Source organism: Triturus cristatus, chromosome 8 (genome assembly GCF_964204655.1).
Source record: "Triturus cristatus chromosome 8, aTriCri1.1, whole genome shotgun sequence".
Classification (NCBI taxonomy): Eukaryota; Metazoa; Chordata; class Amphibia; order Caudata; family Salamandridae; genus Triturus; species Triturus cristatus.
The window spans coordinates 1,690,931,688-1,690,954,208 of record NC_140591.1 but is presented as its reverse complement, the minus strand read 5'-3'; the positions used below and the strand labels follow the sequence as shown (position 1 = coordinate 1,690,954,208).

General features: G+C 47.3%; 1 protein-coding gene across 1 annotated transcript in view; it reads right to left on the bottom strand.

Moving 5' to 3' along the window:
* Positions 1-22,521, bottom strand: part of LOC146808619 (NACHT, LRR and PYD domains-containing protein 3-like) — an 874,093-nt gene that overhangs the window by 360,850 nt on the left and 490,722 nt on the right. The gene's annotated exons all lie outside the window — the stretch shown is intronic.

Below are 22,521 nucleotides of genomic sequence, written 5' to 3'. Positions count from 1 at the left end.
AGGTTTTCCTCCGCTCTGGAACCCGATGGTTCCCTAACAAACCTCCCTGGACCAACGAAACCACCCCACTGGGGCTCCCTAGCTAGTTGTGGCCAGGACAGGCCCCTGGGCCGTCCAGATGTCTCTGGCCCGGGTGATCTCGCGGAGTGGGGGGCAGTAGCCCCAGGCCTGTAGTGCCTGTTGACCACTCCGGTCCTCCTCCTTGCAGTCCTAAACTGCCTCTGGTGCTTCCTCCTGGGGTTCACACCCTTAGGCTGACCAGCCTTCAGGGGCGAGGCTCTCCTCCCCCTAACTCTCCTTCTGGGGTTCCTCACCCTACCCTGCGGGGCACCCTCAGACCACCACTGTCTCTTCAGTACAGGGCCTTGACCCTTCAACTGATTCCTCAACCTAGGGTCTAAACCCTTAGGCCGAGCCGGTGCCCGAGGCGAGACCTTCCTCCCTCTGCACCCCCTCCCAGAGTTCCGCACCCTCCCACCGGGAAAGGTACCCCTGTAAGTCAATTTCGGGGGGACCCTGTTAACAGAGGCCCCACCCGCCAGGTCAGGCAACCCCTGAGCCTGGCATCCCAGCACAGGATCTAAACCCTGCGACTGGGCCAACCCCAGAACCTCAGGCGCGCTGGTTACAGTCGCCCTGGGTCCTCCTGACACTAGGGGCTCCCCTGCACTGGATGGCCCATCGGGACAGCCTAAGCTCCCAACCTGGGGCTCCCTTGCGGAACTCTCCAGGCCCTGAGACTTCGGTTGGGGCACCTCGGGACACCTCCCCGTCTCACGCCTTCCTACAGATAGGTCGTGAGGCCCTACAACCCTCTCTCCCTGGGACCTAGCTGGGCTATCTGCCACTTCTCCCACCTCGCTGGGTTGGGAGATCCCTGCACCACCCCCTTCAGGTTCACACCCCAATGCCTCCTCAGACACCCTGGTGATGTCATCCTGGGGTAAATAAACTTCTAGCTCCTGTGGAGCTTCCGGTATGCTGCCACCAGTGTCCTCACTGGACACACTCATCTGGAGGGCACGCAGCTCCAACTCCTTCATCCGAAGCTCGTGCGCCATCCTCCTCTCCTCCATTGCCCATTTCTTATTCTCCCTTTCTTGTTCCAATCTGGCTAGTTCCCATCTTAATTGCCTCTCTTCCCTTCTGTCCTCATACTCCTTTGAAGACGCGCTCCTACTAGACCCTGTCCTACTACTGGCCCCAGAACGTCTCCCTGGGGGCACATTTTCAGACTCCTCTATGTTTACAATGTCTAGGACTTCTTGGGCGCTCTCCTCCTGAGGTGTGTCTGGCGCCCCCTGTCCCTCATCCCCTCTCCCTTCTGGGTGGGCTTCTACCCATGCCCTAATGGCGGTACGGAGTTCCGGCGCTTTGGCCCTCCGCATCCCAGGCACCCCCAACTCCTGCGCGAACTCCCTTTGTTGCTTCACTGTGTACCCCTCGAGGTCAGCTAACCGGGATTCCATTCTGGCAGGTGGGGACCTAGACACTAAGGAGAAAATTCCTAGGGTGTAGGCAACAGTTAGTGGTTAACCAGGTTTCTTGCACTCTCTACCTGGACAGTGGAACTAATGATCCAGCAACAATGGTTTCTGAGCTGTGGAACAAAAAAATGTAGGATAGGCGTTTAATTGTGGGGCCCTTCGCCTCACGGAAGGGTGCTGTATGGTCACAAGTCCCAAGGATCCCACCGCTGGCCAACAATGTAGGAACCTGGGGTCACCAGGCCCTAAGGGCGGTAACGTGGCGCGAGCCGGTCGGGCAACCAGAGGGCTATGTGTTAAGCAACCATACACCACACGCTTCTCATGGACTAGGGACACACACAATAAGTGACGCCACACCGTTGAAATTATGCAAATACTTCAAGTTTATCCAAGTGTAGCTGGTCCGTTGCAGTTCAGGAAGTAACAAGGCGATACATGCATCATAATACCCTCCATCAGTAAATACGGCAATCTTGGCGATATTTATGCAGTGCCTAACCTCATTCAGACACCCACGGCAGTTGGCTAAGTGCGGGTGATTATAGCGCTGTGCGCACGAAGTGAGACCTTTCCCTGAACAGGCCGTCTAACACAGCACGATACTCGTAATGGGTGACATCGGGTACATTAACATGGAGCCTGTGGAACTAAGCGCTCCTCGTAATCGATGGTCCCTAATCCTGTGAAGCAAAGCATATAAAACCAAGCGCTACGCGCAATCATTTACCTGTGAATACATTTGAGCAGGGCATATAACATCACGCGCTACTCGCGATCATTAGCATGCAAATACTTTCGAGCAGAGCATATAACATAACATGCTACTCGTGATCCTTAGCATATAAATACTTTCGAGCAGAGCATATAACATAACACGCTACTCGTGATCCTTAGCATGTAAGTACTTTCAAGCAGAACAGATAACATAACGCGCTACTCGCGATCATCGGCATGTAAATACCTTCGAGCAGAGCATATAACATAACACGCTACTCGTGATCATCGGCATGTAAATACTTTCGAGCAGAGCATAGAACATAACACGCTACTCGTACTGGACTCCGAGGCCGTTGCAGCGGAGCCGGTGAAGTGAAAGCGCCTCTCGTGAACAATGTTAATCAGTCCTTCGGAAGAGGCTTCCAGGGGGGAGTGCAACAGGACTCGAGGAGCAAGTGTCTACACTCCGGTGCAGTTCACAAGGCACCGCACTCAGTCTCACTAAAGGGGGACACGGAACGGATCCCTCGGCGGGGTCTCTCCGTCGCCCAGCAGGGGAGGGGACTCCCACAGAGGGGACAACCCGGGCCAAGTGCGGTGTGGTTTCCAGACCAGCAGGGGGCGCACCAGGGGGGATCTCGGCCTCCGGGCTTACCTCCGTCTCGGCGTCAGCAGGCGTCCGTCCTCACGACGATGGGGGAACTCGGCCCCAACCTTGCGCACCTCCTCACACGGCTGCGACGGCAGCGACGGGGCCCCGGGCTTCTCCTGGGCCTCGCGACACAGCAGGGCACTCCTCCAGGCCTCCAGGCCGCGGCGGTGAGCGCGCTGGCTTCGTCGTCGCAGGGGGGGCTCAAATTAAGGATGGGGATATGGTGCTCAGCGGAGCACGCTGCCGGGAGTCCCAGACCAGGGCAGGGAGCGCGGGGGTCACAGCGCTAGTACCTGGTCGATCCCCGGTGGCTTGGCAATCGGCTTAGCATTTAGTTTGATAGGCCAGCTCGGACACGCAGTCTCAGCTCTGGCATTCAAGGCTTACAGCTCACTCTTGTCATGCAGTCTCAGTTCTTACAGTTAGGTTTCAGTTCTCAGTTGACAGATGAAGTCTTGTGGCGCAGATGTCTGGCGCCCTTAAGGGTTCTGTTACAGGGGTAGGGATGGAGAGGGCGACTAGGTCCTTCCTAGTCAGGTTGGCAGAGAGTCTCTGGGTCCTCCTACTACTGGGCAAGATCAGTGGGATTCACAGGGCACCTCACTCACTTAAGAGGCAGTACCTAAATCCTGTCACTCTCAGAGGCATAAGTCCCTGGCTAGGCCCTACCGCCTACACTCCTGGTGGATTCTTCCAGCTCTGCTTCACCCCAATGGCCAACTCACCACAAAAGTTTCCCTCCCACTCTTAAGTAGCCCTAGGTCAGGTGACCTCTAGCCAAGGCGGCAAAAGTAAAACCCCACCTCCCTTCTAGAAGGTTCCAGCTTCTTCCAGGAGCTTCCCCACTCTAACTATGGGACAAAAAGGCGGGCTGGTATCGCAACATTGGTGTGGGTCCCAGCCAGCTCCTGGCAGCTAGGGTGCTACTATGAAAAACGACCACCCTGCAGTAGCAGGGGTCTGTGGCAGCCATCTTGGGAGAAGGGAGCACCTGCACCTAAACACTGCAAAAACGAAAAAAATGAGGGAAAAAGGGCCAAGTCCAACAGGGGCCACAAAATCTTTTGTCACCATTGTGACACTTGCACCTGTGTCCCTTAATGCCATTTTCTCCTTACCATTGATCAAAGGCTGCTGTCTGTATTTGCCCAGGTTACTGGGACTGACAAATAAGGAGGCAATATCCATGCCTCGATCACAGACTAACACAGCCTGAGTTGGAAATCTGACTAGGCCAGAGTCCATCTCATATCTCAGGGTTAACCCTACTACTCCCTTATTCTGTGTACCACCACTTTGAGCTGAACTAGGGGGAATAGTTGCCTTAGGGGCAGTGGTGGCTGGAGTAGATTCCTTGGCTTTGGAACAATCATGTGCCCAGTGGGTCTTCTGTTTACAGATATGACACCAAGGCTTATTTTTGCTTTTACCCTTGTTTGATTGTGACTCCCCCCAGATGAAGACTTTTGGGGCCCTTGAGAAGACATCTGGTCTTTACCCTTCTCCCCACCCTTATCTGAGGTTTTAGAATCTTGCTTCTTAGAGTCACCACCTTGGTTCTGGGTGTTCTGCTTCACCCTGGCTCTGACCCAATTCTTGGGGAGAGGTCAGATCAGAGTCCACCAGGTACTGATGCAACAACTGATGTTGACAATTATTAAGGATCTGTTCCCTCATAATTAAATTGTACAATCCTTTAAAATCACGGGGGCGTGGCCAAGCGTCGATCGAAGATGGCTGCGTAAAGTGAGGCTCCGATACCCGTACCTGCCCCGCATCTATCCTGATACATGCTCAGTACCATCTGACGACGGCCCTGTGTGGCGGAATAGTAGCAGTCACCATCCCGCTTCTTCCGACTCGCCTCACACGTCGGAAGCAGGAGATACGGGCCCCGGAGCAGTGAGGCCTGCGTCCCAGTCAGAAGCCGGGACCCACAGTGTCTGGGGAGGCCGGGAGAGAGACCGGATCTCGCTGATGATGGATCCTGAAGGTGCCGCTGTGATCTAGACGGTGCTACGCTGCGGAGCGCAGACCGAGGTCCTGTCAACCCAATAGGGACCGGAGGCCCGCGAGGAGGTACTGGTGAGACGGAGAGAAATAATTACGGACGTGGGTATAGTCGCGACTTTGCAAATAGCGGCGGCACGCCCTTAATCAATGCAAGGCTCCGCTCCACTCCGCTTACCTGTGTTCATTGAGGCTGCATTCGCGGATTGCCACCGACCCTGCAGAGCCCACCTGCCGCTCTTCGGGAATTTGGTACCTGTTCCTCTGGTGGAAGAGGAACAGGAGCTCTCGCTGAAGGATGTCATGGAGGCGTTTACCGGCGTTAAGACCTCGCTGGAGCACAAAATGGACGCTATGGCGATTGACATCAACCTTATAAGGGTCGATATGCGGAAGCTCAATGAAAAGGTCAAACAGGTAGAATTAACGACCACCAGTCTTGTGGGTGATGTCTCGCAGCTGCAAGGGGAAGTCCGCGAACTCCGAGACTCCTGCAAACACACGGACCTCAAGCTGGACGACTACGAAGGCCGTCTCCGGCGCAACAACCTCCGCATACTGGGTGTTCCAGAGAAATCGGAGGGGCAGTCCCCTGATCTTTTTGTTGAAGACCTCATTCTCAAACACCTGCAACCCAAAGGCCTCAGTAAGTTCTTTGTCATCGAACACGCCCACAGGGTCCCAGGCGGCCGCCCCAAACTGGGCGCTCCCCCGCGGCCCATGCTGGCCCGGGTCTTGAACTATCGGGACGGAGATGTTATTCTCCAGAACTCCAGGGCGGGGGCCCCCCTTCACTACGAAAACGCCGACATCTCCTTTTTCCCACACTTCACGCAGAAATACAGAGGCAAAGGAGGTCATTCCTTTCCGTAAAGTGTGACCTCAGAGAGAGGGGACTGAAATACTCGATGTTGTTTCCGGCGCGCCTCCAGGTCGAGGCGGAGGGCAGAGTGTGGTTCTTCGAGCAACCTGAAGCAGTGGTGGACTGGATTGACCATCGCGGAAGAAGGAGCCCGAACGACCGCAGTGGAAGAGAGTGTGCGGACAACCATTGTTCCTGAGAGAGAGACTTGGCTGACGGCAGCATTTGAACTGAGAAACGGGGATCGGGAGTGGGGTGGGCCTGGGAGGGTGGTTTCTTGTTCTTGCCTGGTGGCGCCTGCAGATTTATGTGGCTTGAATTGCTCGCTCTCATGAGGACCTCCATGTGATATTGTTGGGGGTAGGGACACGGAGCACTTTAATTCCCCCCTTTTTTCACCTTTGAATTTCTTACGAGGGTGACAAGCAAGTTTTCAATGGGCAGTTTTAGGCCCAAAGTGTTTTGGTTTGTTTTTCTAATATTTTTGATTGTGTTTATCGCATCAGCAGCCTCTTTTGTGGTTTTTACAGAGGTAGTCGAACCTCATGTTGCACTTCCTGGAGAGGGAGCAGAGGTATTTCCTAATGAGTCATGGCTACACAGAGAGAGATGTAGGAATTAAAGTGTTAAGCTGGAACGTCAATGGGTTGGGGGATAAGATTAAGCGCAGTGTGGTCCTCCAATACCTCAAACGTCAGGCCCCCGATATAGTTTTGCTCCAAGAAACTCATCTCGTTGGAAATGCCTCCAAGGCCCTACATAGGGGGGGCTACGTGCTATTGGCTCATGCGGGATTCACCACTAGCTCCCGAGGGGTGGGTATTATGATGAAGAAATCCCTTCTTTTTGCAGTACAGGCCACCTGGACGGATGACCGGGGCCAATATATCGGGGTCTCGGGCACCTGGGAAGGTCACCCCATCACATTTATTTCGGTGTATGTGCCTCCTGGCCTACAATCCACCACCTTTAGTGATTTAGGGACCATATTACTAGCTTTTCCTGAGAGTCTGTTCATTTTGGGAGGGGACTTAAACTCAGTAGTCTCGGACGAGTTGGAACGGCATCGCCCCCGAGGCTTGAGCCCCACATCCGGTTGGCTTCCTGACTTCCTTGAGACCATGGGGTTGGTGGATTGCTGGCGGGCCTATCACCCAAATGTTGTGCAGCACACCTTCAATTCCGGGGCACACGGGAGCCTCTCACGTATCGATTATTTTCTGGTCCCCGCATCTCAAGTTACGTACTTCCATGAGGTTAAACACCTGACTAGGGGTATATTGGATCATTCGCCTGTCTGGCTTCACGTGGTCCTTACCTATACACAGGTGGGGCGAGTGGCCCCCATCAACCCGTGGTATTTCAGAGATCCTAAAATTAGCAAATCACGTCTCACATCCATAGATAATTACTTTATCGACAATGATGGAACAGTGGACTCCCTGCAGACGATATGGGAAGCCTTCAATACCGTGATTCGGGGCCAGGCTCTATCCTTAATCTCAGGCAAGAAGAAAGATCGCAATAAAGAGATAGTGGCTCTTGAAGCAGAAATTAGCCATTTGGAATCCGACCTAGAGCTGGAGGTTACACCAGACAAACTTCACTATCTAGCACGCTGACAGCAGGAATATAGAGCACTAGCGACGGACCAGGCACCGCAATTGGGGAGGGCTGTGCAGGGGCGGCTCTATAAGGTGGGAGATAAGGCTGGGAAATAATTAGCGGGGTTGGACAAGAAAGAATGGGCAAGCCGGCTAGTGCCGGAGATACACGGGGAGGGTGGGACCCCCATCACTGACCTACAGGACGTTGTCGATCAGTTTGCTGCCCACTTTCGTGCTGTCTATTCTTCCACAGCTCCCCACTCCGTTGAGGACTCTCGTTATATATTAACTGACATTGCGCTGCCCAAACTCCCAATAGATGACTGTGACCTCCTAGATAGCAACATATCCAATGACGAAATAGCGAAGGCGATCAGGTCCATTAATTCAGGGAAGGCCTCGGGCCCGAATGGACTTCCAATCGAACTCTATAAGCTTAAACCGGACAGGCTGGCCCCATATCTTAGTACGATGTATGAAGACTCACGGGAAAAGGGGTTCCTACCGATAGATCAGAGGACGGCCACGATAATTACTATCCATAAGGAGGGTAAACCTAAAACCGACTGTAGGTCATGCAGACCGATCTCCCTCCTAAATGCAGAGCCCAAGATTTTGGCCAAGCTGCTGGCCAACCTTCTGATTACAGTGATCGAGACACTAGTCCATCCAGATCAATCTGGCTTTATTCCCCATCGTAATACCGCACTTAACATGCGCAGAGTCCATGGTGTCTTAGGCAGAGCGGCCTCCATCGAGGAACCCGCTGTAATCGTATCCCTCGATGCCACCATGGCCTTTGACACCATAGAATGGCCGTATCTGTGGGCAGTTTTGGAGAAGTTCGGGTTCGGCCCGAAATATATTCAATGGGTGCAGCTTCTGTATGCTAAACCGTTAGCACAAGTGGTAGTCAATAACAAAAAATCACCCACTTTCGAGCTGGGGCGAGGGATCCGTCAAGGCTGTCCACTGTCTCCCCTCTTGATTGCTCTTGCTTTGGAACCACTGGTTGCCTGGATACGCCGAGACTCGATGATTCGGGGTTTGCGCTGGTCCCCAGAGTGGGAGGACCGTATCTCGCTCTATGCAGACGATATGTCTGGCTATTTTCGGTGGGCTCTCGGGGTATTCTGTTAACTGGAGCAAATCACTTTTGTTCGTCTTGGCTGGAGAGCCGCTTATCCCTCCGACGGGGTGCCCAATACAGATCCGCACAGAGGGCTTCAAGTACCTAGGGATTTTTCTTTCCCTGGATCCATCGCGCCGCTACTCCCAAAACCTTCTCCCCCCCTTGGCCAGGCTGCGCAAAGATATAACTAATTGGAAGTCCCTCCCTCTTTCCCTACTGGGTAAAGCGGCCCTTTTTAAAATGATGTCTCTCCCCCAGTTTTCATATGCCCTGCAGAACTCCCTAGATCCGGTCCGAACATCCTATTTCAGGGAGGTAGAGGGCCTTCAGCGGGATTTGTTATGGAATGGAAAACCGCGCATTGCCTTTGGTAAGCTCACCTTGAACTGGTATGACGGTATGGGCGGCTCACCTAGCTGCCATCAACCACGGCACCTACACCCGTCCTGGGGATCCCCGTTACAACATGGATAGGTGGCTTCTTTCTAGCGGGAACTATAATAGGGCACTCTACTCCAAACGGCACCGCTTCAAACTCACAGGCCCCACCAAACACTCAGTTCATGTCTGGCATACTGCCACTAAAAGGCTTGGATGGGATCTCAGGCTCGCACTTGCGACCCCGTTGTGGGACTCAGAGCAGCTGGGTAGTTTGTGGAAAAGCAAAGGGTTTGACAAATGGGACCTTATAGGTCTCTCACGTATAGGGGACCTGTGGGAAAAATCAGACATCAAGTCATTCGCCATCCTACAACAGCACTTTGACTCAGCTGACTCAGAACTCTTCCATTATACACAGATCAGAAATGCCCTGCGCTCCCGTCTGCAGCGCGGCACCACTCTTCCCGAATCTTCTCCCCTTGAGGATCGAATCTTGGACGGTCACATCCCTGATAGCACTATCTCACTGATCTATAAAAAGCTGAGAAACATCATGCCGGATCCCCTCCAATCGCTTAGGGAGAAATGTTCCAGAGACAGACTTGAAATGAACCACGAGGAATGGCAGGAGGCCGTTTCCTCGCCCAGAGTTGTGGCTATACCAGCGCGCCTCCGCCTAGTCCAACTAAAGGTACTCCATAGAATTTACGTGACTGGGCCCCAACTAGTACGGATGGGCAAAATGGACGGGGGGATTGCAGACGGGGATGTGGTCGGGAGGGCACTTTTATGCACATCATCAGGGAATGCAACATCATTCAAATCTACTGGCGCAAAGTACACAACATTATTAACACAGTGTTATATACACAACTTAGCCATGAAGCCCGTAGGTGTCTCTTGAATATTTGGGAGCCGACAGATATGAATGTTTGCTCAACACAATGGGTCACTTTGGGGCTCATGCTCGCTAAAAGAAATATTGCACAAAGGTGGGGAGCGGCCCAACCTCCTACAGTGGGTGATTGGAATAAAGACTTGGATTGGTCAATGTTTAGAGGAGAGGCGGTATATGTGGCCAGGGGTTGCCCCAAGAAATGGACCCGTTTGTGGGGCTTGTGGAACTCCTACCATGGGGACATATGTCAACCTCCCCTCACCACCAGCGGTGACACTCCCCCTTCACTCTAGACCCTTCCAGTGACAATATGTACTGTTTGTATTTACCTATTGTCCACATGCTGTTTGACCTCTTGCTTCCTCTGTACCGTATTTGATAATGCTGAGGCGCATTCTTTAATAAAAAGATTTAACAAAAAAATAAAATCACACACTTTACTGGCAAGTAACTAGCCTTCCAGAGCCTTAGTAGCACCATCTACAAAGTCAACCCAGTCCTGAGTGGGTACCTTCTGGGTGTCTCTGAACTTTTTCCTGTTTTGTTCAGTGTTTAATCCAAACCCTTCAATGAGAGCACTTTTCAAGACTGAGTAGTTGTCAGCATCCTCTTCTCTTACAGTGAGGAGCGTATCTCTACTTTTGTCAACAAAGGAGAGCCACAAGATAGCTGCCCACTGACCTTGAGGGAGCTTCTGTACTTTACAGGCCCTCTCTAGTGCAGTTATCCATTTGTGGATGTCAGCTCCACTCTGGTAGAGAGGGACTATCTTGTTCAATTTCCTATGGTCATGAGTATATTCTCTAGCTATAGGGACATTGTTGCTGCCACCATGGGGCTCAAGCCCCAACCTTCTGGAAGCTCTCTGGAGCTCTAGGGATTCCCTGTCTAAGGCCAATTGTTCCCTCTTGATTCTGAGTTTGGTCCTCTCATACTCAAGTAATTGACAATTCTTCTCATAAGAGGAGTCGATTTTATGAGAAGCAGAGGTCCCTACAGAAGTACCTGAATGATTACATTCCTCAGAAGGAGATCTTGATCTTCTAGGTAAACTTTGTACTCTCCCTGGTGGGGTAAAGAGAGGGCCACTGGGACCTTCTCCCTCCACCTGAAGGAAGAGTTGGATTTTCCAGGTTAGATTCATCTTGATCCTCCCTGTGAGAAGTGGGCCTGGCATATGCTGTTCACTAGTTATAGTGGGCACCTTGCACCAGTCCAAACGACCCTTATTGATGATAGGTATAAGACAACCTTTATTGAAAGCTATCCTAGTGGTAGCTATGGAGAGCAGCCTTCAGGCTAAGTCTTGAAGGAGTGTAAAGCAGTTTGGTTTACCAGATTATAACCTCTTGATTGACCAAATGAAAGGAAAAACACACCAGGTATATCTAAAATATATGTATTTATTACTAAAAACTCTCTACTAACTTCTTTATGAGATTAGAGAACAAGATACACAATAGCAACACAATAGAACTTTAGTAAATAGCACAATATACAATGGGCCCAAGGGGGAGACCAAATCATATATAAGAAAGTGGTATAAGAACCACGACTTGACTAGACACAGTGCCTAGAGCACGTAGAATCGCTGGGACCCCAAGGAACCACCCAAGGTAGTGACACAGGGCACCCACGGGGGACGCTTGCAGTGTGAGAACACAACCGCGAGCTCCGTTAGCTTCTATGGGGAAAGTCACGGTTACAATTTTAAAGTATAAGGACACTTAGAAGAGGACTTTGAGCAAACCCCTTTAGACTTAGGGGGTTCAAGGGCCAGCACCCATGGGAGCACCGGAGCACTCGAGTTACCTCACCCAGGGAAGCCGGGTGCATAGGTGCCAAATGGTGTTGGGTTGCGTCTTCGTTTTCTATGGCGACCTGCTGCAAAGTGCTGCTGCCAGGAAGAAGGAAAGTGTCCGCAGGGATCCAAGCTTGGATCAGAGACGTGAAGAACCTGAAAGCAGAGGGGACAGAGTCTGGGTCACTTGCTAGTGACCAGGGGCACGATAGACGAATGCCCACCGATATCGGGTGCTTCAGGTGCGAAGAGGTGAAGCTTGACTCTGCAGCCACGAGGACCAGGAGGCGTTGATGATGACCAGGAGCTGGATTTCAGCTATCCCACAAAGGATGTCGAGTGCTGCTGTGTCGGTGCTCGGATTGAACACAACAAGCCTTGGCAACGGCAACCCACACAGGAAGAGAAAAGGTGCTTTGGTGTGGACTAGCAAGGTCCTAGGGACTCCCCAAGCGGTGGAGAGTCAGAGCACTTCTGGAGCAACCAAGGAAGCCCAATTAAAGTTAGAGTTGCCTTCTCAGGGACCCACCAGTCGACAGACCAGGGATCGCGAAGGGACCTCGAGAGCAATCACACAATACCAGCCCACAAAACACTCTGTGAGTGTAGGCCAGTAATCTTCAGTGGAAATGCTGCACAGGGCTTGGACTACAAGTAGCCCAAAGCACGGTGAGCAGTCTAAATATCGAGTTTTAAATTTCGACCTACAAGTATATCGAGTTCTTAATATCGTAGGTAAAGAATATCGAAGTCAAGAATATCGATGGACAGAATATCGACCCCAAGGTAAGTATTGTCGAAGTTGATAATGTCGAAGTCATTAATATAGATGTAAGTAATATCGCAAGCAAAAATTTCGATGTCAATAATATCGATATTTTATTAGTGTAATGTATTTAAATATGTATTTTATTTGTATGTTAAAGATTATTGCAATGTATTTTAATACATTTAAAAATAAATGTTTAGAGATTAATAATTATTTCAAATTTAATTTAGCGTTTTAGTATCAGAGCGGGTTGTGGGTTTATAGGGGAATAGGGTGGGAAGTAATTTAATTATAATTAATGAATTAATATGTATTGTTTAATTGGTATTTATGATTAATTAATTGTTAATTAATTATTAATTGTAAATGAAATATATTAATTGATTAATTAATTGTTAATTACTTATTAATTGTAAATTAATTTTATTAATTGGTTAATTATATAAGTTATAATTAGTTTAATAATTATTTTAAATTTAATTTAGCGTTTTAGTATCAGAGCGGGTTGTGGGTTTATAGGGGAATAGGGTGGGAAGTAATTTAATTATAATTAATGAATTAATATGTATTGTTTAATTGGTATTTATGATTAATTAATTGTTAATAATTATTAATTGTAAATTAAATATAATAATTGATTAATTAATTGTTAATTACTTATTAATTGTAAATTAATTTTATTAATTGGTTAATTATATAAGTTATAATTAGTTTAATAATTATTTTAAATGTAATTTAGCGTTTTAGTATCAGAGCGGGTTGTGGGTTTATAGGGGAATAGGTTGGGAAGTAATTTAATTATAATTAGTCAATTAATATGTATTGTTTAATTAGTATTTATGATTAATTAATTATTAATTGTAAATTAAATATATTAATTGATTAATTAATTGTTAATTACTTATTAATTGTAAATTATTTTTATTAATTGGTTAATTATATAAGTTATAATTAGTTTAATATTAATATGTATTTATTGATATTGTTAATTAATTGTTAATTACTAATTAATTGGTGATTTAATTTTATTAAGTGATTAATTGATAATTAAATTAATTATGTGAAGTTTTATGTGTAGTGTGTTGTGGGTTTATAGGGGAATAGGGTGGCATGTAATTAAATTTAAGTAATTAATGATAATTTTTATTTATTTGTAAATAATAATAATTAATTGTTAATTAATTATTAATTGGTAATTAATTGTTATTAGTATGTTAAATATAGTAAATATAAATAATTTATTATTTCTTGTTATTTGTTGTTATTGCTAATTAATGTATTGTTAATTAATTAATTGGTGAATAATTGTAATTTGGTAGTTAAGATGTATAAATTAGTAAATTAATAATTATATTAATTATAAAGAATGTATTATTAATTGTAAATAATAGATAAATTGATATTTAAATGTATTGTGTATTTTGTATGTGTAGTGTGTTGTGTGTTAAAGGGGGAATAGTGTGGGATGTAATTTAAAGTGATTTATTTAAATATTTATTATAAATAATTGGTATTTAATAATTATTAGTTTGTAAATTAATTATTAACATGCTATTTTTTGATAACAAATTATTTAATTGGTTATTATGTTCATAGAATCCCTATGCTATCCAGTGCTTTACCAATTGTTTTACTATCTGGAGTGGGAATAGTAATTTTTACCCCTACGCTATCCAGCGCTTTCTCTACTATTGCACTCTCTGGAGTTGGATTAGTAATTTTTACCCCTACGCTATCTAGCGCTTTCACTAATGTTGCACTCTCTGGAGTGGGAATAGTAATTTGTACCCCTACGCTATCCAGCGCTTTCCCTACAGTTGCACTCTCTGGAGTGGGAATAGTAATTTTTACCCCTACGCTATCCAACACTTTCCCTACTATTGCACTCTCTGGAGTGGGAATAGTAATTTTTACCCCTACGCTATCCAACACTTTCCCTACTATTGCACTCTCTGGAGTTTGAATAGTAATTTTTACCCCTACGCTATCCAACGCTTTCCCTACTGTTGCAGTCTTTGGAGTTGGAATAGTAATTTTTACCCCTACGCTATCCAACGCTTTCCCTACTGTTGCACTCTTTGGAGTTGGAATAGTAATTTGTACCCCTACGCTATCCAGCGCTTTCCCTACTGTTTCACTTACTGGAGTGGGAATAGTAATTTGTACCCCTACGCTATCCAGCGCTTTCCCTACTGTTGCACTCTCTGGAGTGGGAATAGTAATTTTTATCCCTACGCTATGAAATGTTTTCCCTACTGTTGCACTCATTGGAGTGGGAATAGTAATTTTTACTCTTAAACTATCCAGCGTTTTCCCTACTGTTGCACTCACTGGAGTGGGAATAGTAATTTTTACCCCTACGCTATCCAACGCTTTCTCTACTGTTGGACTCACTGGAGTGGGAATAGTAATTTTTACCCCTATGCTATCCAGTGGTTTCCCTACTGTTGCATTCTCTGGAGTTGGAATAGTAATTTTTTTTACCTACGCTATCCAACACTTTCCCTACTGTTGCACTCTATGGAGTGGGAATAGTAATTTTTACCCTTGCGCTATCCAACACTTTCCCTACTATTGCACTCTCTGGAGTTGGAATAGTAATTTTTACCCCTACGCTATCCAGCGCTTTCTCTACTGTTGCACTCTCTGGAGTTGGAATAGTAATTTTTACCCCTACGCTATCTAGCGTTTTCCGTACTGTTGCACTCGCTGGAGTGGGAATAGTAATTTTTACCCCTACGCTATCCAACACTTTCCCTACTATTGCACTCTCTGGAGTGGGAATAGTAATTTTTACCCCTACGCTATCCAACACTTTCCCTACTATTGCACTCTCTGGAGTTGGAATAGTAATTTTTACCCCTACGCTATCCAACGCTTTCCCTACTGTCGCAGTCTTTGGAGTTGGAATAGTAATTTTTACCCCTACGCTATCCAACGCTTTCCCTACTGTTGCACTCTTTGGAGTTTGAATAGTAATTTGTACCCCTACGCTATCCAGCGCTTTCCCTACTGTTGCACTCTCTGGAGTGCGAATAGTAATTTTTATCCCTACGCTATGAAATGTTTTCCCTACTGTTGCACTCATTGGAGTGGGAATAGTAATTTTTAATCCTAAACTATCCAGCGTTTTCCCTACTGTTGCACTCACTGGAGTGGGAATAGTAATTTTTACCCCTACACTATCCAACGCTTTCCCTACTGTTGGACTCACTGGAGTGGGAATAGTAATTTTTACCCCTATGCTATCCAGTGGTTTCCCTACTGTTGCACTCTCTGGAGTGGGAATAGTAATTTTTACCCTTACGCTATCCAACACTTTCCCTACTATTGCACTCTCTGGAGTTGGAATAGTAATTTTAACCCTACGCTATCCAACGCTTTCCCTACTGTTGCACTCTTTGGAGTTGGAGTAGTAATTTTTACCCCTACGCTATCCAACATTTTCCTTACTGTTGTTTTTGTTTGAGTTGGACTAGTAGTTTTATTGTGTCTGATATTTAATATGTTTTGTATTACTTTAGCTATTGTAATATATCATTAATAATAAAAATTATTCACATTAAAAATATTGATTATTATTTGCTATATGTAATTATTAAATATGTATTAATGTTATTGTTTTATGTGTATAGATGTATTGGTAATTTTTAAAAACATTTAAGAATTTATACGTTACAGATTTTATTATTAAAAGTAAATATTAAGTAAGTATATATATTATATATTATATGTATATGTTTAATTAAAGTTTTATTAAATTATATATATTAATTATACATTTTAAATATTATACAATATATTTAATTATGTTTATTTAATTTCTAAGTATTATTTGGATTATTTTACATATATTTTTATATTTAAAAAAAAACCGATATTTTTAATAACGATATTTTTTACATCGATATTTAATTTTCGATATTTTTGCACTTACCATGTTGTAGATAGGATGTCGATATTCTTGACATCGATATTTGTGTTGCGATATATTTGTAGGTCGATTTTCTGTCTGTCGAAATTATGTCATACAACCCCAAAGCACAGCCTCAAGGATTGCCAAGAAGCATATGCACTTGCAAATGTGCACGGTGTCCAGGGGTTCCGGTTCCACAGTCCCCACTAGGGCTAAGGGTCTTAGCTTTGCTGGGTGCTCGGGTCGGCCTCTGGGAAGTCTGGGAACCCACCTCCTGTGTTGCAAATTCTTCGAAGTCCGACGGGATCTTCGGAGATGCAAACCGGTCAGATGCCTCTTAGGTGCCTGCCAAGCAGGGGAGTAACTTCTTTTGATCCAAGGGAGATTCTTCAGTTATCTAGCGCCTTGTAGATTGTCGAAGTTCCAGGATTATGTATTAGAGGTAAATCTAAAGTCCTGTTATGTTATGTTATGTTATTTATTTATTTCTATAGCGCACGGCTACTCAAAAAGAGTGTCCCGGCGCTTTAATAGTCAGGGGTTCCTACTTTATACCCATGGAAGGGGTGGGACAAACTCTAGGGACCTACCTATGGGAGTGTCAGGAAAGAGGGGTGGCTACACCCATTTTCTTTGTCCAGTTTCACGCCAGAGCAGGGGCTGGCAACCCCTGCAACCGGTTAGAGCTGGACTATGCACAGGGACACCAAATGTGCCCCCAGTGCAGACATCAAAGCACTCTTGGAGTGCACCCACCCAGCCCCAATACACTAAAGCCTGTCTGGGAGGTGGTTACACCTCCCTGTAACAGGAAACCTATTGTCCAGGCCTTCCCTGCCAGAGTTTCGTCCATCAGCAGGAGGCCAGACTCGTGTGTGTGGCTGCAGCATCCATTTTGTGATGCCAGGGTTCTGTTAAGCTGGTACCGAGTATACCGGTGGTGTCATTTTTCTCTCTCTAGGAGGGTGCAATCATACCTCCCCTGCCAGGACTGGCGGGGACGTATGATTCCAAGGTGTTTGACACCAAACACAACATGTTTCCTTGCAGCCATACCAAAGTTAGCATTTACCACGAGGTTATAATGCACTTAAGAGTATATGCTTTGGCTGCATCACAAACAACCCTGGAATAAAGATTCCGAAAGCAGCAGAGGGGTTCTGCTCATGCATGGGCACCCTCTCACATGAAACCAAGCACCCTGCCTTCAAGATTGATAAGGCCTGCCATAGGGGTGACTGATGGGTTTATATGTGCAGTGATATACGGTAGATATAGGGAACATATATCTAAGTAAGGGGTGCATATACCACCTTACACAGGCTGCTGTAGCAGACCTGTTGTGTCATTTTGAGTGGTCTCTCAGGGGTGGCACAATACATGCTGCAGCCCCTGAGAGGCCGCTGGGGTTCCTATGCCCTGGGTATATAGGATACCATATACTAGGAACTTATAAGGGTACCCCAGAATCCAATCTGAAGTGTACCTAAGATAAATGCAATCAATTTAAAGGGGAAAGCAGATAGGCTGGGGTCCTGAATAGCAGGATCCCAGCCAAACTAAATCAAAAACAAGCAAAACACCAGGAAAAGAGTGGGGGCAACCATACAGTCAGATTCCACCTTCGTACACTCCCGGCCAGGGTTTGAGTCCAGATCAAGAAGTGTTCACTTCCTGCTCTGTCCTCATCTCCTCTCCCACCCAAATTGCCTGCCTCATCAGACCCTGGAGTCTTTCTGAGGTCATCTAGAAGTAATATCTCTATGAGGCGTTGAGTGCTAGCACTTCTACCTGTCTTCAGTTTCCTAGATGTGCACATAATTCTCAATTCTTGGAATGAGAGACTATCATATCTAGTTGTCAGAGGCCCACTGGCTTCTGGCCTAGAAGACCGTTAGATTTGGTGATCTCTAGTTGGTAGAGGTAGGTACCTTTGACCAAACAGGGACCCTTACGTCTACTCAGGAGAAGGGGCTATAATCCTAAAATAACCCCTGCTCACCCCCTTGGTAGCTTGGCACGAGCAGGCAGGCTTATCTCAAAGGCAGTGTGTAAAGCATTTGTGAACACATACAGTAATACAGTGACAACACTACTGATGGACACCACACAGGTTGTATTATAAAAAGAAGTATTTTTATATAGACTTAACAGAAGACCAAACGAAAAAAATCCACAATACTGTACTCAAAAATAGACTTTAAAATGGTAGGAAATAGCTCAGTTCTCTCAAGTTGTAAATGCAACACTTTACTCTCAATGTACCTTAGATGCGTAACAAACAAAAGGGTCGCAGGGAAGCGGATGCGTCGGTTTCTTACACTCAGGGGAGTGGATGCATCGGTTCCTTACTGCTGTGCAGGGGAGTTGATGCTCGCTTCCTTACTGTGTGGGGAGGTGATGCGTTGGTTTCTTTCTGCTCTCCGGTACGATGCGACAGGATGGCACCTCGATGCGATACTCTTCTCCAGTGCGATGCAACAAATGGCGTCTTGGTTACGATGCAACAACGTTGATGCGATGCGTGCACGCCCGATGGCCGTGCGGAAACTCGATGATCTTCTGAGCCATGACAGGTCCTGTGACACGCTTCTCCGGTGATGCAACGGCAACCTCAGTGGTGGCAGCACGCTTCTCTGGTGATGCGACGCGTTTCGGTGATGCGATGGCGATAGCGCCGGCATGCTCCCTTGACGATGTGATGGCAACTGCTGCGGCGGCGATACTCTTCTCGTTATTGAGTTGCGCTTCCAGCTCCCAGCAACACGCAGTCTCTCAGGAGGCCCAGCACAACAGCAGGCACTTCAATTCCCTGCAAGGGAATTCAGGTGGAGATGGTTGGTGAAGTCTTGTATCCCTGAGACTTCAGGCAGGAGGCAAGCTCAAGTTCAAGCCCTTGCAGATTCTTCTTCAAGTTGATGGAAAGCTCATCCAGTCCTCTTCTCCTTTCTTTGGCGATGAAGCAACCACTGCAGGCCAACCCCCAAACACACAGCATAGGGGTAGTCTACTTCTTCAGTTTCCTGGTTCTTCTCCTCAGCAAAGGTTCATCTTGATTCCCAGAAGTGTTCTAAAGTTCTGGGGTCGGGGTCCCCCCTTTTATACACCAAAATCCTTTGTCTCTGAAGGCAGAGAGTGTCTTTGCCTAGTCAAAACCAGTTCTGTGCAGTCCTGGACCACTTTGTTTACAGGACTCCTGCTTTCCTTTGACAGTGTGGGCCAGGGTCATCCGACGCACCACAGGGGGTGGAGGCAGCATTGTGGAAGGCAGGCACAGCCCTATTCAGGCCCAGGTGCTACTCCTCCCACCACGCCTCATGCACATAGGTCTATTCAGCCTTGTGCTGACTCACCCTGTCTCCTGGAATCCCCAGCCCCTATCACTCAAAAACCAGACAAGGAATACACAACCTAGCAGAGGCAGGCTTGGATACTTAGGCAAGAAAATACTTACTTTCTAAAAGTGGCATTTTCAACCACAGAATGTTGAAACCAACTTCACTAAAAGATGTAATTTATCATTATGAGTTCAGGCACACTAAATTTGTTTTTCTACCATGTTCCCTGGGTCAGTTAGGATTATAAGGTGTTATAATCAAACTGCCCATTCTGGCCTATGGAGCAGGTAGCCTTGCAATAGTGAAAAACGAAAATGGCTGTATGTTAGAATCTGGGTTCTCTGGTTGGCACAGGTAGGTACTTGTGACAAGCAGGGAACCTTTCCTCTAGTCAGGGTAAGGGGTTACACTCTTAAAATAACCCCTGCTCACCCTCTAGGTAGCTTGGCGTGAGCAGACAAGGCTTATCTCAGAGCATTATAGGTTAAGCATTTGTGAACACATACAGTAACCAAGTGACAACACTACAAATGGACACCACACAGGTATTTATATTAAAAATAAGGATTCTTTATATAGGATTATCACAAGACCATTAAACGATTAAAAATACACAATACGGTTGCTTAGTTGGTAGAAGATTGCTTAGTTTCTCTTAAGTTCTTAAATGCGACACTTTAAGTCAATGTACCTTAGATGCGACACGCAGGGCAACGAAAGTGTTGCAGCGATGCAGATGCGTTGAAGTTCTTGGTGCAAAAGAAATAAAGACGAGATCTTCTAGATGCGTTACGCTTCTCCGATGTTGCGAGAAGGCTCGACTCGATGCGTCAGCTACAGCGGCGTCACCTTTGGCGAGATGCGACGACAGCGGCCTTGGCAGTGGCACTCTTCTCCGACGTTGCGAGACGCTTCCGCTCGATGCGATGCTGCAGCGGCGACACACCTTCTGCGAGATGCGACGACAGCGGCTCCGACGGCGGCACGCTTCTCCGTGGATGCGAGGCGCTTTTCTGGATGCGGTGCAATGCGACAACTACGATGGCTGTGATGACGACACGCTTCCTCCTCGATGCGAGACTCTCCTCTCGATGCGGTGCAATGCGACAACTACGATGGCTGCGATGGCGACACACTTCTTCGGCGTTGCGAGACACTTCCGGAATGATGTGAGACGCTTCCGCTCGATCCGATGCTGCAGCGGCGACACCTTTGGCGAGATGCGACGGCAACAGCTCCGACGGCGGCACGCTTCTCTTCTTTGCATCGCGCTTCCAGCTCCTTGCGACACGCAGTCCCTCAGAAGGCCCAACAACAGCAGCAGGCACTTCCAAAAGACTCTGGGGAGCTGGGGGTGACGTCCACTGGTCCTGGGACTTCGTTCAGGGGGCAAGCTCAGTTCAAGCCCTTGGAGATCTTTTTAAAGCACAAGTTGAAGCAAAGTCTTTAGTAGTCTTTCTCCTCTCCTTCAGCAGCAAGGCAACCACTGCAGGCTAATCCCCCACGTCAGGGACAGTACTCCTCCTACAGCTTTCCCAGTTCCTTCTCCTCTGGCAGAGGTTCTTCTTGTTTCAGCAGGATCGAATTTCTTGGGAGCAGGGTCCCAATACTTATACCCCTAATTCCTTTGTTCCTCTGGGGTAGAGGGGGCCTTTGCCCAGTCCAAACCAGTTCTTGAGCACTCTGTTGACATGACTCTGCCTTTCTATTCAGGGTGCAGGGCAGAGACATCAGCCGCTCCACAGGGGGTGGAGCCAGCATTGTGGTAGCAGAGCACAACCCTATTCAGAGCACAGGTGCACTCCTCCCACCCATCTGGCTGCCAATCTTCCTATTCACCACCAGGCTACCTAGCCCTGCCGCGCTGGGTTTCCCCAGCCCTGTCACTCACACAACCAGACAGGCAGATACACATCATAGCAGAGGCGGGCTGAAATGGTCAGGCAAGCAAATACCAACTTTCTAAAAGTGGTATTTGCAAACACAGAATATTAAAATAAACTTTACTAAAAGATGTACTTTATTATTCTGAGTTCAGGCATACTGAACTCGATTTTCTACCATGTTCCCTGGGTCTGTTAGGATCATAGGATGTAACAATTCTAACAGCCCATTCTGGCCTATGGAGAACAGGTAGCCTTACAATAGTGAAAAACGAAAATGGCTGTAATTCACTATTAGGACATGCCACACACATCAGGGCTTGTCCTACCTTATGCTTACAATGCACCCTGCCCTTGGGCCTACCATAGGGGTGACTAATATGAAGTTAAGGGAAGGTTTAGGGCCTGGAAAGTGGGTACACTTGCCCAGTCAGCATGACAGTACCAGACTGCACGCAGGCTCTGCAATGGCAGACCTTAGACACATTTTACTAGGCCGCTTCTGTGGGTGGCACAACCAGTGCTGCAAGCCCACCAGCAGCATTTGTATTTACAAGCCCTGGGCACTCCTGGTGCACTTTACTGGGGTCTGACAGTAAACCAAATAGCCAATCATGGAATCCAACCAACATATACATTTTATATAGGGAGCACTTGCACTGTGGCACTGGTTGGCAGTGGCACAGTGCTCTGAGCGGCCAACACCATAAAAACACATGAGGCACAGCGACAAAAAGTGGAAGGGAGACTCACGCCAAGGTGCCAGGTCTAACACTGTAATTCACTATCAGGACATGCCACACATAACAGGGCATGTCCTACCTTTTACCTACAATGCACCCTGCCGTTGGTCCTACCTTAGGGGTGTCTGATATGTGGAAAAGGGATGGTTTAGGGGCTGGCAAGTGGGTGCACTTGCCAAGTTAACATGGCAGTACCAGACTGCACACAAGCTCTGCAATGGCAGGACTGAGACACACTTTACAAGCTGTTCCGGTGGGTGGCACAATCTGTGCTGCAAGCCCACCAGCAGCATTTGATATACAAGCCCTGGGCACACGCAGA